Source organism: Bolinopsis microptera, chromosome 10 (assembly GCF_026151205.1).
Source record: "Bolinopsis microptera isolate Bmic1 chromosome 10, MBARI_Bmic_1.0, whole genome shotgun sequence".
In the NCBI taxonomy this organism is placed as follows: Eukaryota; Metazoa; Ctenophora; class Tentaculata; order Lobata; family Bolinopsidae; genus Bolinopsis; species Bolinopsis microptera.
In genome coordinates this window covers 5,886,577-5,899,957 of record NC_087081.1, presented here as the reverse complement: position 1 = coordinate 5,899,957, position 13,381 = coordinate 5,886,577, and the positions used below count along the sequence as shown (strand labels likewise).

General features: G+C 38.8%; 1 protein-coding gene and 1 long non-coding RNA gene across 6 annotated transcripts in view; both read right to left on the bottom strand.

Moving 5' to 3' along the window:
- LOC134822317 (uncharacterized) overlaps positions 1-3,438 on the bottom strand; it is a 142,053-nt gene extending 138,615 nt beyond the window's left edge. Inside the window, exon 1 of the mRNA XM_063833307.1 lies at positions 3,407-3,438. The gene's annotated coding sequence lies outside the window, so the exon portion shown is untranslated. The remainder of the gene's footprint in view (positions 1-3,406) is intronic.
- A 2,285-nt stretch (positions 3,439-5,723) lies between these two features.
- LOC134821920 (uncharacterized) lies at positions 5,724-10,021 on the bottom strand. Of its 5 annotated transcripts, XR_010161084.1 has the most exons (7): positions 9,966-10,014; positions 9,676-9,734; positions 9,210-9,332; positions 8,179-8,262; positions 7,983-8,055; positions 7,073-7,223; positions 5,724-6,337 (listed from the first exon to the last, which is right to left on the bottom strand). It is a non-coding gene; the product is annotated as an uncharacterized LOC134821920 (long non-coding RNA). The 5 variants fall into 5 exon arrangements; XR_010161083.1 differs by having other exon boundaries at positions 9,676-10,021; XR_010161082.1 differs by having other exon boundaries at positions 9,210-9,734.
- Between the last annotated feature and the right edge of the window lie 3,360 nt (positions 10,022-13,381).

The window sequence follows — 13,381 nt, the reverse complement described above, 5'->3', positions numbered from 1 at the left end:
ATCTAAAACTTTAACATTCTTAATAAGGTTTTGAATGTTAGTGAACACAAGATCTAAGGTGTTGCCTGACTTGTGAGTAGGGGAGCTAATAAGTTGTGTATGTCCGAGGTCATCAGTGAGAAAATTTACAAAGCTAGAATGTAGCTGGCAAGATGACTGACCATCTGGCCAGGAAATCGAAGCCAAATTAAAGTCACCTACCAGAATGTGCCTTTGCAATTTTCTGGCAGATGCTAAAGTAACAAAATGTTTCTTGAAAGATTCAAAATTATCTAAGCCAAGCGTTCCTACTCTATAAAATGTTGATATACAAAAGTTTCTTCCACACTGAGTCTTAATTATGATGGATAATAATTCAGCTTGAACACTAACTTTAGAGAACTTTAGACTCGAGATATCAATGTCTGTTCTATGGGCAATCAGAACACCACCACCGTTTTTTCTGAATTTCTTGGGCTGGGTTGCATCCACTGGATGCGATCTTAAGGATCGGTCAAGCCTAAATACTTTGTATTTGTCAGGGAGCACCTCATTACTGAGAATGGAATTTTTCAGCCATGTCTCGTTTAGAATAATGATGTGAGGCTTATGTTTGTAGATATAACCATGGAATTCATGTATCTTGGTCATATTTAGTGGTGGTGTTCCTGATGCTAAATCGCGTGTATTTAGGAAACCATGGACATTATTGTAAACAACGGATAAATTTGGTCCAGGGTTCAGTAAGGAACAATTACAAATTACTATCAGGGAAATATTAAGGAGAGATAGAAAAACCAGACCACACCTAGACATGACCCCAAGCCAGCTGCTGGTTATACCGAAAAGTAACTTAACAGTCTGTTTCGGTGACATGGTAGGTGACAGTTCGGTTTTTGTGGTAGATAGCAATTTTACAGAAATTGCAGCTAAGGCTGTCCCAATGCCCCCCTCCCCCCTATACACAAGTTTAAAGTGTCTGAGAAAAATGGTACAAAATATTACCATAAAGTAAAGATTTATGGATGACCTCAAACATGGTACAGAGTGTATTTTAGGTTGTAGGGGAGCACCAGGGAGTATATTAGCATCGATAGTCAAAGAAAATATATACAAAATAACATAAAAATAAAATATACCCAATAGAGCACATAACATATGACGAGACAGAAGACAGGACAACAAATTTTCCCCGTTACCTCTATTACTTTTACTGATGATAACATACCTAGAAAACATACCAGTTGCAACACGGTGTTGTTGAGCCGATATTCCCATGGAACTTTAAAGTATATTATTAACAGAATTGTGTCTCGCCGTTGTGTTTTGTTAGGTATTGTGCTATAATATGAAGTAACATACATTATGCTATCACTTCGTTTGAATACATATAAATAACATCCAAATGATCAGATCCAATAGGATACTGATGCAGACAATGAAAAATTTAAATATTGAATTGAATTACCACATCAGTATCCCAATGGATTAAACCACTTTGAGTGTATGATTCTGAGATAGAACTTTGCCAACACTGGCATCCCAGCCTTGGGGCTGGGATGAATATCATAAAAGCCCCTATTGTCACATTTAGGAAATAATCTCTCGTTTCTGTTTCCATAGCGGTCTAAGAAAGCCCAAAAAACATCAAGGTAAAACAGTTTATGCCTAGAGCAGCGATCAAAGATCAAATTATTCATAGCACAAACATTACCAGGGATTTTATCTTGTCCGTTGGGGTGGACTGGTGGAATAGCTTGTACAAAAACACGTGCATTTGGATAAAGTTTTTTTGCTGTCTTCATAAGGTCACTCACAGGGGTCTTGAGATGATTGACACCCTGGGTACAGTACCGGATGTCGTTGGCACCGAAGCTTAAGAACAGTTTCTTTACCTGCACAAGAGGGTTCTTTGTATGAAAGGCCTCAATAGATTTCTGTATAGCTGAGATCTTAAGCCCACCCTTAGCTATGTTGGTGACAGTTTCTTTACCTCTACTGAGGCGATCAGCGTCCAATCGAGCAGCAAAGGAGTCACCAGCAATGAGGATGATAGACTTCTGGTGTTTTTGAGAGTCTGTGATGGGAGCTTTTGGGGGTACCTTATTAGGACTGTCGGATGTAGGAGAGGGAAGAATAGGAGATGAAGGGGAAGAGGAAGGTGTGGTTAACTTTCTGAAGGAGAGACTATACCTCCAACAAATTTCATTGTCAGAAGGTGCAACTCCTGGGGCAATCCTGTGCCTCATGACTTGCTGTGCACCAGGCTTCATGATGTTCAGTGTGCCATTGGTGGCAGGAAGGGTGAAGTCTGCGTTAATCAACTCTTGGGCTGGCCTTGACCTAGAGGCCCTAGTTGTGCGTTGTTCTACTTGGGTTGTATCGAGCACAAACTCAAGTGACCGCGGAGCCCCTATTGAGTAAGTGCAAATGGAGCTGGACTGTGATATTATTAGGTCTTCATCGTCTTTATGGAGGCTTAACTTAGCTTGCTGAGTGTCGTACCTAGTAACAAGGCAAGCATCCATGTTGTTGGTGGTGGAGGGGAGGTCATTAATAAGTCCCATCAACTTAAAGATGCTAGGGAAGTTGTTGATGGGATGTGGCTTGTTGACTATGTTACCAAAGCAGTAGTCTTCTGATGAAGGGCTTAGCCATAGGGTGTGGACTTTATTAGATTTGCCTTCAAGATTCATTGAATCTAATTCTTCTGTGATTTTCTGGAATAGATTTTCATCCATTCCAGGGAGAACTGGAACGTGCTCTACGAGCGTATGTGGGCTATACGAGACATTTTGAACAGTAGTTTCCTTCTTCGTTTTCTTTTCCTTCTTCTTTTCATCTATACGTTCTATTTTAGAAGCAAGCTTTTTCTCTTTCAGACTGTCCAGGATACTCTGAGTAAGGAGGGTATGCATGTGTTGCTTTACTTCAAGAGATAAGTTTTGCAGTAAGGCGAGGAAGTTGGCGGGCAGTGTTGGCATCTTGTTGTGAAGTGTGGGAGGATCGGGAGGAGACTGGGTGATCCGGATAAGAGATCAACAGCAGGATGTTTCAGTGGCACCGTTGTAAACCCTAGCAATCTGGATCTGAAACAGTTAATAGGCCAGAGATTTATAGTTCAGAGTGAAAAAAATTTGAATTATAATGAACAGAGGTGTTGTAAAGAACTGTATAGCAGAAAAAAGAATGCAATACTTATCTAAAGGAGAAGTAGCTAAAAGGAGTTAATAAATTTCAAACATCACTAGATCTCTAACAATAAAACTAACCTCGTACCAGACCGCAGGAGCCCTGGCAGTACAAGACTACCAGGGCAATAGGAAGAAACGATTACCACCTCCACAACCTGCCATCTGACTCAGATCCATCACACCCAGGACACCGGCAGACTTTACTCCAACGGATTACTCATCGGTAGCCATACCTAAAATTATTTGTTATATAGTAGTGTTGAAAGTATTAAAACTTAATTGGGCAGCCTTAACGACTCCCATTATGTTTAACAGGGTAGTTAACGGGGTCACCTTATCACGTGATTAGGTAAGCCAATCACCTGATCACATGCTATGAATAAACTCATTATGCTTCGTATCTCGGTCATCTGAGAAGCTAGAACTCTCATTTTTTCAGGACAAACGTACATCGAATGGCCAAACACAATTCAGTAAAATTAGAAAATAATTGCGAAAATGAATGAAAAAAATGAACACGAATATTTTGCGAGTTGACAAATTCCTCGAACCAGTGGTGGTACTTAGTTATACCAGAAAGAATTATTTCGATTGGGCACTAAATGACTGAGCTATAAAGGCCAACGTATGGGTACTGACTTTTGACCCACACTGTAATAACAAATTATAAATTAATGATAACTAGAGCTTGAAGGTAGCTTGAAACTGTCATAAATGAAGTTCCATGGTTTGACAGAGAGTACAAGGTCAAGGAACTTCAGAGGGAAACCCCAATGAATGACACTGTACAAACAGCTTGACAGGAAGCAGGTTTTAAAACTAGACTTCACTGACGTACAAGATTGAGGAATTACAAAGTCCTTCATAGGTAAAATTGAAATACTCTAAGCTGTCAATCTGATACCATGAATGAGTTGGGTCAAATCAAATTAATAAATTACTGTCTGCCAATTAATTCACATGACATGATTTGATTAGATTTTTCATTTGACCAAACTTCAACCGAAAGCAAATCTAATTTTGTATGTATTAAATATGTTTATAACTTGTTTGATTCTGCATTAAGCTAACGTCAGCCGACCAAAATTGAACGAGGAATCGTTCAAAGTCACTTTTGAGGCACCTCGACAAACGATACTCACGTTGATGTGCTTTTTACAAAAAAAAAATAAGATAGTAGCATTTTTGAGCTTGTTATTCTTTTTCGAAAGTATTCCAAGTGATTTAAATAAGTAAAGTGCATATGCCATATATTGATTTTGAATACATTACAAACGATTTGATTTCGATTCATGTAGTATAAATGAAGCTACTCCAATGCGCGCAATTTGAGAAGTGTGCTTTCCATAGGCGGACTATAGTGCAAAGAAACTGCTGCTAACTGCTGCTCACTGCTGCTCACTGCTGCTCACTGCTGCTCACTGCTGCTATGTGCGCGCGCGTGACAGCAGCAGTGAGCAGCAGTGAGCAGCAGTGAGCAGCAGTGAGCAGCAGTCCGCAGAAGTGAGCAGCAGTGAGCAGCAATTTTTTTGCACTATAGCCCTCATGTGTTTCGGTGGAAATATAAACTGTGCCTTTCAATTTTCAATTTTCATATGTTTGCTTCGCAAACATTAACGGATTAAAACATTTTAAAATGTTAAGTTCCCACTGCCCGGTTGAAGCAAAATGCTAAAAATTGCGTGTACTGGCCACTGGGCCGGGGGTCAGTTTTGTTCATGTTTCACGTCGCGCATTGTAATCGTAATCCTTAATCGCCTCATTTTCAATTTTCATTTTATGTTTTATATCATTAACATTTTAACAGTGGCGAGTGCGACGATATGGCCGCGCGCGTACTCTTAATAAGAAAACTTTACTGGCTGGTTGGCTCGCTAAAAGTGCGTTTTTGTTTTTTTACTGCCGGTTTGAGCTCGCGCGCACCTAACGACATTAAATAAAATGCACTGGTACGTTGTACGCCCGGTGCATTCGTTGCATTCCAATTTTCAATTATCAGCACGCAACGCACTGCACAGGAGGGGCTAAGTGAAAATAGCAAAGAAACTGTTGCTAACTGCTGCTCACTCATCACTGCTGCTCACTGCTGCTCACTGCTCACAGGCGGGGCTAAGTGCATAGAAACTGCTGCTCACTGCTGCTCACTGCTTCTCACTGCTAATCACTGCTGCTCACTGCTGCTATGGGCGCGCGCGCGACAGCAGCAGTGAGCAGCAGTTAGTAGCAGTGAGCAGCAGTGAGCAGCAGTGAGCAGCAGTGAGCAGCAGTTTCTTTGCACTTAGCCCCTCCTGTGTGCTGCTGTGTGCGCGCGCGTGACAGCAGCAGTGAGCAGCGAGCAGCAGTGAGCAGCAGTTTCTTTGACCTTAGCCCTCCTGTATTCTACTTGTGCAACAAGCGCGTCACGCAGTACGCGTATACACATGCACTCCTGCGCGCAGTGTTGTGACCTCCCTTCGTCGTAATTAGCTCGTATTCAGATTGAACAATTTTGAAGTCAAATAAATGTTGTTTCTTTTAGATTTGAATAAACAATAAGGATTTAGTCCGAAAGTAATTTGTCTACTAAATAACATTTTGAAATTATGAACAAAATTGGTAAAAATTTGCCATAGTTGTGACCAAAAAACTACGCGCAGAATTAGATATTTCTTCATAAACGCGTGAACATTTTTGAGTTTAACATTGAATATCTTAGCTCGGTTATTTTAATACTTAATTTTGAAGTATCTATCCGATGACTAAACATTTTATCTTTACGACAGTATAATTTTTTTTTGTATATTTGCTAAATTAAAAAAACAGTAGGAATAGAAACGTCGAAGGTCTTGCGCTTATTTCAGTCCCAAAATATACCCTAATCATAAACTTCATAAAACCCACTGAAAATGATGTCTACAGGCATATTTAGCCCTTACACCTTCCCAAATCATTTAGCAAGGATTCAGAGCCAGCTTTTAAAATTAGCTTTCGAATAACATTGTTAAGACATAAAACTATAAATAAATGAGTGCGTTTTTCTCTTTCGTCTCAACAGTTTCTCTTTCATTTTAACACTATATATTAGTAAAAGCAATCAGCGATCTTTATTCATCATTAAGGGAGTAAAATAATTGGTCCTCGTTAATGTTTAGTGTCTGATTACAGTTTCGGTCCGACCTCCACACCTGAAAAGATATTGGGGGTATTATCAGTTAAGTAAATGGAAAAATCATATTTGCATCATAAAACTATGAAAACTAATGTTTTTGAAGGCTCGCCTATTCGTTTAAGCAATCAAATAGTCAGTGCAAAGAACAGTTGAAGGCACCGGGAATGTTTCGAATAAATCCTCTGTCTACTATCAGACCACACACTCCACTATGCACTTCAATGTATCGTATAACAATGGCAGTTGAAATGTGTTCCCGCCATTTTAAAATCAAAAATGTGCGCAGCATCTTACGGGTTATGCGCCGTGATCAACGGTCACGGCGCAATGGTTCTGCGCCGTGACCATTGATCACGGCGCATACACATTGCGTTTAAATTGTCGTATAAATGTCCAGCTTCTCTGTGAAATTTGGTTGACTCGACTAATTTAAAAATTTAATACTCTTTGTTTCATTCTAGTTTAATTGTATTTCTATTATGGTCGGAAAGAATTATAATGTTTTTTTCTTCTACTGGGCCACATTCAGCCTGTCATTCCGCCATATTTTCAACGGCTATGAACACTAACATATGAACACTTATATGAGCCTGAACCCCATGTAAGATGTTTCTTTGTAGTCAGCAGTGTATTACTATTTCGGTTTTATAGTCGCATTTAATTCAGTAAATATTAATGGTTTCTTCACCTCTTCAAAGTTCAATGTAATTGGTTTGGAGGTCATTTGAAATAAGGAGGTAAAATAACTCACATAGCTTCCAGCAAGTTTCACGGATATAGTGATTGAGTTTCTAGTCAACCTAGCCTCTTTGCCTGACTGATTTCTTGTTCGGCAGGGTGACTGCTTAAACGTCAACTTCAACCTCTTCCACTGCATCGAATCGTACTAGTAGAATTTGTACCTGAAATATTACATTTAGTTTAGCGACCTTCACATGTGGGTCAAACTGAGTAACATCTGCTTATTTAGTCAAACATCTAGTGTGGCCTTGCCCATCGGCAGCCTGTCTGATACTTGGAAGCTGGAGAAATGTTGACTCCAACAGTCCTACCAGCAGTTTTTTGATGACATGATAAGGGCGATTCAACCGCAAGTCAGGTCAGGGAGAGTTTGGAGACCAGACAAGGAACTAGATTGTGCTGAGAGGGACTTAGTCTGTGAAGCGGTGAGAGGAATGGTCCAGCCGTACAGCAGGGCAAGGATTGGTTTTGGAGAATGGAAGAAACCGTGGAAGAAGATGAACGCCCGGGAACAACAAGCTGAGGTCCTTCAGAGAGTTAAAAGAAACCTCGAGCATGAAAGTGAAGTTCAATGCGGCTCTCTTGAGATGCAGTCAAGATGGGGACAGTGGAGGGAAGAGGTTATGAAGACGGACATGAGCTGGCACACACTCTTTAAGTATGGTGATTCGCTCACAGGTTTTATGCTCAGTGCGACTTATGGTACTGTGGTCACACCAAATTGATTTTTTTAAATAATCCAAATACAGGCAGCGATTTAGTCAACTTAAGTTTGTCATTTATGTAATTGAAAATTAAAAATGTATCCTTCATAGAATTTTGTATTATCTCGAGGGTATAAAATTGTCAATTGAGAAACACGTCATAAATCTAAACAAATAAGTTCATTAAAATAGCTATCAATCAGTAAATGAACGAACCTGTACATCTAGATGATGTAGGTCCACCACTTGTAACTTGTCAGACCGGTTGTTGTACAGCTTCCTGTTCAGCCTGAAAACACATTTCTGTTACCATGACAACGTTACCATTACAAGTTACCCGTGATGGGGAGTGTCATGAGGTTACGTGACTGATAAAGTTAATACACCTCCTCCCCACTAATAGTGCACTAACCTGGAAATGAGGGAGTAGACTCCAAAAAGTGAGGACCAGCGTCATGTCAGTAACTTAAAAAAAAGCCCGGGCCTATTTTAGATCCTGAAATTAGTGCCAGGAGTCTGTTTTGTGGATTATATTGTTGGCTTTAAAGGGATTTAAAAAGTGTAAACAGTAGGGTATTTATAAAACACATAATTACTGAACACGTGTCGAGATTAACTTAAAACGTGAAAAATCAATAATCAAGTAATCACACGTTTCCTTGCCCCTTCCCTTGTCTGAAAAGTGAAAACTATCCCCTCCCCTTTCACCGAACGTGTGTCTAATCACGAGCAATTTAAATCAAACACGTAAAAAAAAGTAACTCATAAATGCGAGTACAGTGGCAGTCAACTACATGAATGGTAGTCAACTGATAGTGCGGAGAAACACGGCACACACGTTAGGCCAGGAATGTTCCGCGCCATATAAGGAATAATTCACTGGGTGTACAAATAAACAATGTGGTTGGGCCGTGAACTGGTGGTATTTTTACACAACTTGTTTTAGTGGGCTTGTCAAGTCCTGTGCTCGATTATAGTAGTATAGAAGTGAGGCGGAACACCATAGTATGAAGACACAGGCACTTTTAGAGTCCATTTTAATATCACTTTTCACGCTCAGTGCTTCAGACTAAGTAAAACTGGCACTTTCCATTTTAACTTCGGCTAATTGATCCCTTACCAATATAAGATAAGTTGTAAATGTAAGTATGAATTGTGGGTCAAATAAGACAGTAGTTTTTAAGTTCTTATGTGACTTTTTAATCTATAATTCCCGGCCAAAAACTCAAAATTGGCCGGGGCCGGGAATAAACACCTCCCCCGGCGCCGGGAATCCCGGTCGTTCAGTGCATTACAGCACAGTAAACAGAGCCAAAGTTGTTACTTGTCAAATGCTAAAATAGAATCTCTAGAATACAAATAAATTCATTCGATCAACATCGAAAATGACGTCACAACGACGGTAATCATCAATGGTAATGTCAATGACGTCACGAAGCTCACTTGAAGTTTTTGCTGCTGTCTGAGTTTATCAGCTTGTTCACCAGTCTCTGTACTTCTTCAGCGTGCTGATTCAACAGCTCCTGCGGGAGATGCTTCTTTGTCTTTCAGCGCTTTTAGCTTCTCCTGAAATAATCGAGAGGTAATATTGTCTTCTTTCTCTAATAACAAACAAAATAATAAACAAACAAATAAGCAAAGTTTTGTCTGCTTTCAAGCTCAAAAGTAATAGTAACACTAACACGACTCACGAGCCCTTTAAAGCTTGTAATAATGTAAGGCGTGACTGTGTTTTCTATGGACAAAATTATTTCAACCTAATTTCTGCATGACAATGTTTAACCTAATTTCTACATGACTATGATCCAGCTATCAGGAAAATTTAAACATCTAATAATTTAAAATTATATCATTAGAACTAGAAGTTCATTTAAAAGTATCGAAATCTTAGTTCTATTTTTACAGTCACCTTTTTAACTATTGAGTTCAATGATTGCTAACTTTGATTTACTCTTTAACTAAAATTTGCTGAAATTAAAAAGTTGTATGATAAAAAGGTACACAAAATCAAAAACTTAGTCGATTAAACTCGTTTCTAGTCTGCGTCCAAACTTACTTATTATTATTAAAGTTAAACGTTAGAATTTATAAATAATAGTAAAACAGGATTTAATATCTCCCAAAGGATCAACCTCGTGAACTGTAACTTCGATTTAATAAAAGGCTCGAATAAAAGCAAAGAGGTTACTAAGTACTTACCTATTACCCCCATGACATAAGGTTAAAATTCTCCCCTAACGAGATATTGGCGAAAAACTGTCTCGCTCACGTGATATGACCGTATAAGGAAGTTAGCCTAATTTCTCTATAGTGTTTCAGTATATGCTTTTGTTAAGGATTTGGTTAGGGTTAGGCCGTTAGGGTTGGGATCTGATTAGAGGGTTATGGTTTCCGGGTTTCGAATAGTTGTTTAGGGCCATCTACCTATCTACAGAACGGGTTGAAGAAGTCACGTGACAGGCGATTGTAGAGTGATTAATCATCATCCACCATAACTGCCATCGTAAACAGTTAATTAATTAGGTATCAACAATCAAGCACAATATATAATACAGCAGGGCTGATTACTGCTGACACATTATAAAGCAACTAAGAGCAGAAATATGGATGATGGAATAACGCGAGGCAACAGTGAACTGGGCGCAATTAAGACGCGAACAGTGAACGCACGAGGTGTAAAGCTCAAAGTGCTCCTTCATCAATTATGTTCACTCTTAGACGGATTTGACACGCGAAATTGCGCGGCAATTATGCGCGGCGCGTAAAACTTTTTTAAACCTTTCGGACAAGGGTTAAATTATTTTTCTACTGTCAACACAGCCCAAGTTATACATGTTTTAATATCAAAAAATGTCCAATTTTTTTGGATCATTTTTAACTAATTTTTTTTTCAAATCGCTGCCACATCAAAATTATTTTACGAAAGTACATTAAATTTTCACAGAAAGCAAGTTTAATCGTTTTAGAACTATATTAAAAAAGAATTTAATATTAAAAATGTTAAAACTTTAAAATTATCAATTGAATAAATTGCCAACGTCCAAATATTTGTAAAATACGACGAAGAGGGGTCACAACACTGCGCGCGGCAGTGACATGGCTATGCTATGTGAAGAAATTTGGTATCATGAAATCTGTGTATTTATAATTCTAGAGTTCTGACTGTAAAATACCTAAGTTCTGGTGTCAAACTAGATATGTCTGAATTCTTTAAGCGCGCTTGAAGAGTTGAATTGTGTATAAAATCTGTTTTAAAAGACTGGTTTGGGGCTGGATCATGTTAACTTGAATTTTATTTATAAATAATGTAGATATTTTTGGTAAATGATTTGCAGTCATATCGTGGGCGGTTAATTGTAGAGATTTAATTTTCTTGTATGACAGTTGTCTTCCAAATTTAGCCGTAATATTTGGCGTTTACTTTGTCACGGAATGTAATCCAAATAAAAGAAACTCATATTTTTCCATTGTATAATTCGCTATCAATTTCAAATTATCTTCAATTAAACAGAACAATGTGAAAGGAAACTGTCTCACACTTCCTTGGACAGTGTCCGGCTATTGCCCAAATTAGAGGTCAATATTTCCAGGACTACTACCTCTCTGTCAATGACATATTCGACAACCAACACATCACCACGATTGTCTATTTCGCAAACCGCACCAAACGTTTAATTGTGCCGGAAGAGCTGGATCAGACCGGGGTGACTTAAAGTATTATCTCAAATGCTGTCTCGCCTCGTCTCGTTTTACTTTTCCAAACCAAGCTGGCATTTAAGCGTATCATTTTGACTCATATCACTTCTTACACCATCCTCCACCATTCACTCTGATTTCACCGGCAACTTTCCCCAGGGTTGCCACCAAGGTTGTTAAATACGTATTAGGAGGGAATACGTATTGGAATACGAATACGTATTAATTCTCGAAAATTGACGTATTACTATTACGAAAAGGTGTGTCGTGCGTGCAAAAAATTGTTTGCTTTGTACAAGGAAATTACCTGCTTTCACGTAGTTTCTAATCATCCAGAACCCCGCAGTTCACTGCCAGAGCACATGATCTTCATAACAATTGCATTATAGGAGTGCAGTTTTGTGTAATTAGACCGTTTAATTAATTTAAGTTACTTTCGTGTTAGAGTAAATTTTAGTTATCTTTGAATCGATTATCGATATAGAAACAAAGTTGAAACTCCTAAATTAAATGGGGAAATAAATGTCGTGCACTCCTTTAATGCATGATCAATGATGAGGGTGGCGCGCAGCTGTAATGCTTAATTTTGACAAATCAGCGTATTACGGCGTATTATGGCGTATTCGTGGACGTATTTAACAATTCATAGAAATTACCGTATTACGGCGTATTACGACGTATTCTTTATTAGAACCGAATACGTCGTATTCTTTCACGAAAATTTGACGTATTTAACAACCTTGGTTGCCACACCCCAGAGGTAGGCAGAGCATCTCAATGCTATCCTCTCGTGGGCTATCTTGGCCCAGCCTCTCTTAAAAAAAAAGAAAGAACAATGTGAAAAATTCAGTAGGAGGGAGAAATAGTCCATAAATATCTTTCGAAGAAAGTCAAACAATAGCGCCAGAAAGTATTTTAATCAAATTACATTTCTCTGCTAGACATATGGAGTCGTTCACGACCCCAAACACAATTCTAATAATGAGATAGCATAGTTTTCTTACATCAACTTAAACCTACTGGTATCCCAATACTCTAATACCGTGTGAAAATGTAACAAGATGAAGTAATTAATATATATAGAATATGGGCCTGGAAAAACTTTTAAAATTCGGGAAACTTAAGTAAGCCAAATCTCCAGTCGAGTTTTTATTGAAACTAACTTAATTAAAAGCCCTTTCAGAAATGTATGGATGATGATTAATCACTCTACACTCGACTGTCACGTGACTTTTTCAACCCGTTTTCTAGCTGGTTCTGAACGACTTTTCGAAACCCTAACCCTCTATTCCTATAATCTGATCACAACTATAACCCTAACCCATCCTTAACAAAAACATATGCTGAAACCCTAACCCTAACAAGAAATTAGACTAACTTCCTTATATGGTCATATCACGTGATTGAGACGACGAGACAGTTTTTCGCCAATATCTCGTCAGGGGAGCATTTTAACCCTATGTCGTGGGGGGTGATTCGGAATTAGCGTCCGAAAATACATCGATTGAAGTTGGTTACAACCGTCGGGGGCCCTTTTAGAACAATCTCGAAGATCGACTGTAGAGTGATTTAGCACGCTCGGAAATGTGTCCCTGAATTAATTTACAAAAAGCTATTTACAAATAGCTATTGCCTTTTATGTAGAATCCGTTATCTCTGCAGTTGGTGCAGGATCATTTGTGGGGCCAATGATTTTCATTTCAACTATTTCTTCCGCTGCATACTCTGCCGTTTTTACTAAATCAGCTGGTGCAGGATCATTTGCGTGGCCAATGTTTCTCATTTCAATTATTTCTTCCGCTGCATACTTTGCCGTTTTTACTAAATCAGTTGGTGCAGGATCATTTGCGGGGCCAATGTTTCTCATTCCAACTATTTCTTCCGCTGCATGCTCTGCTGTTATTACTAAATCAGTTGGT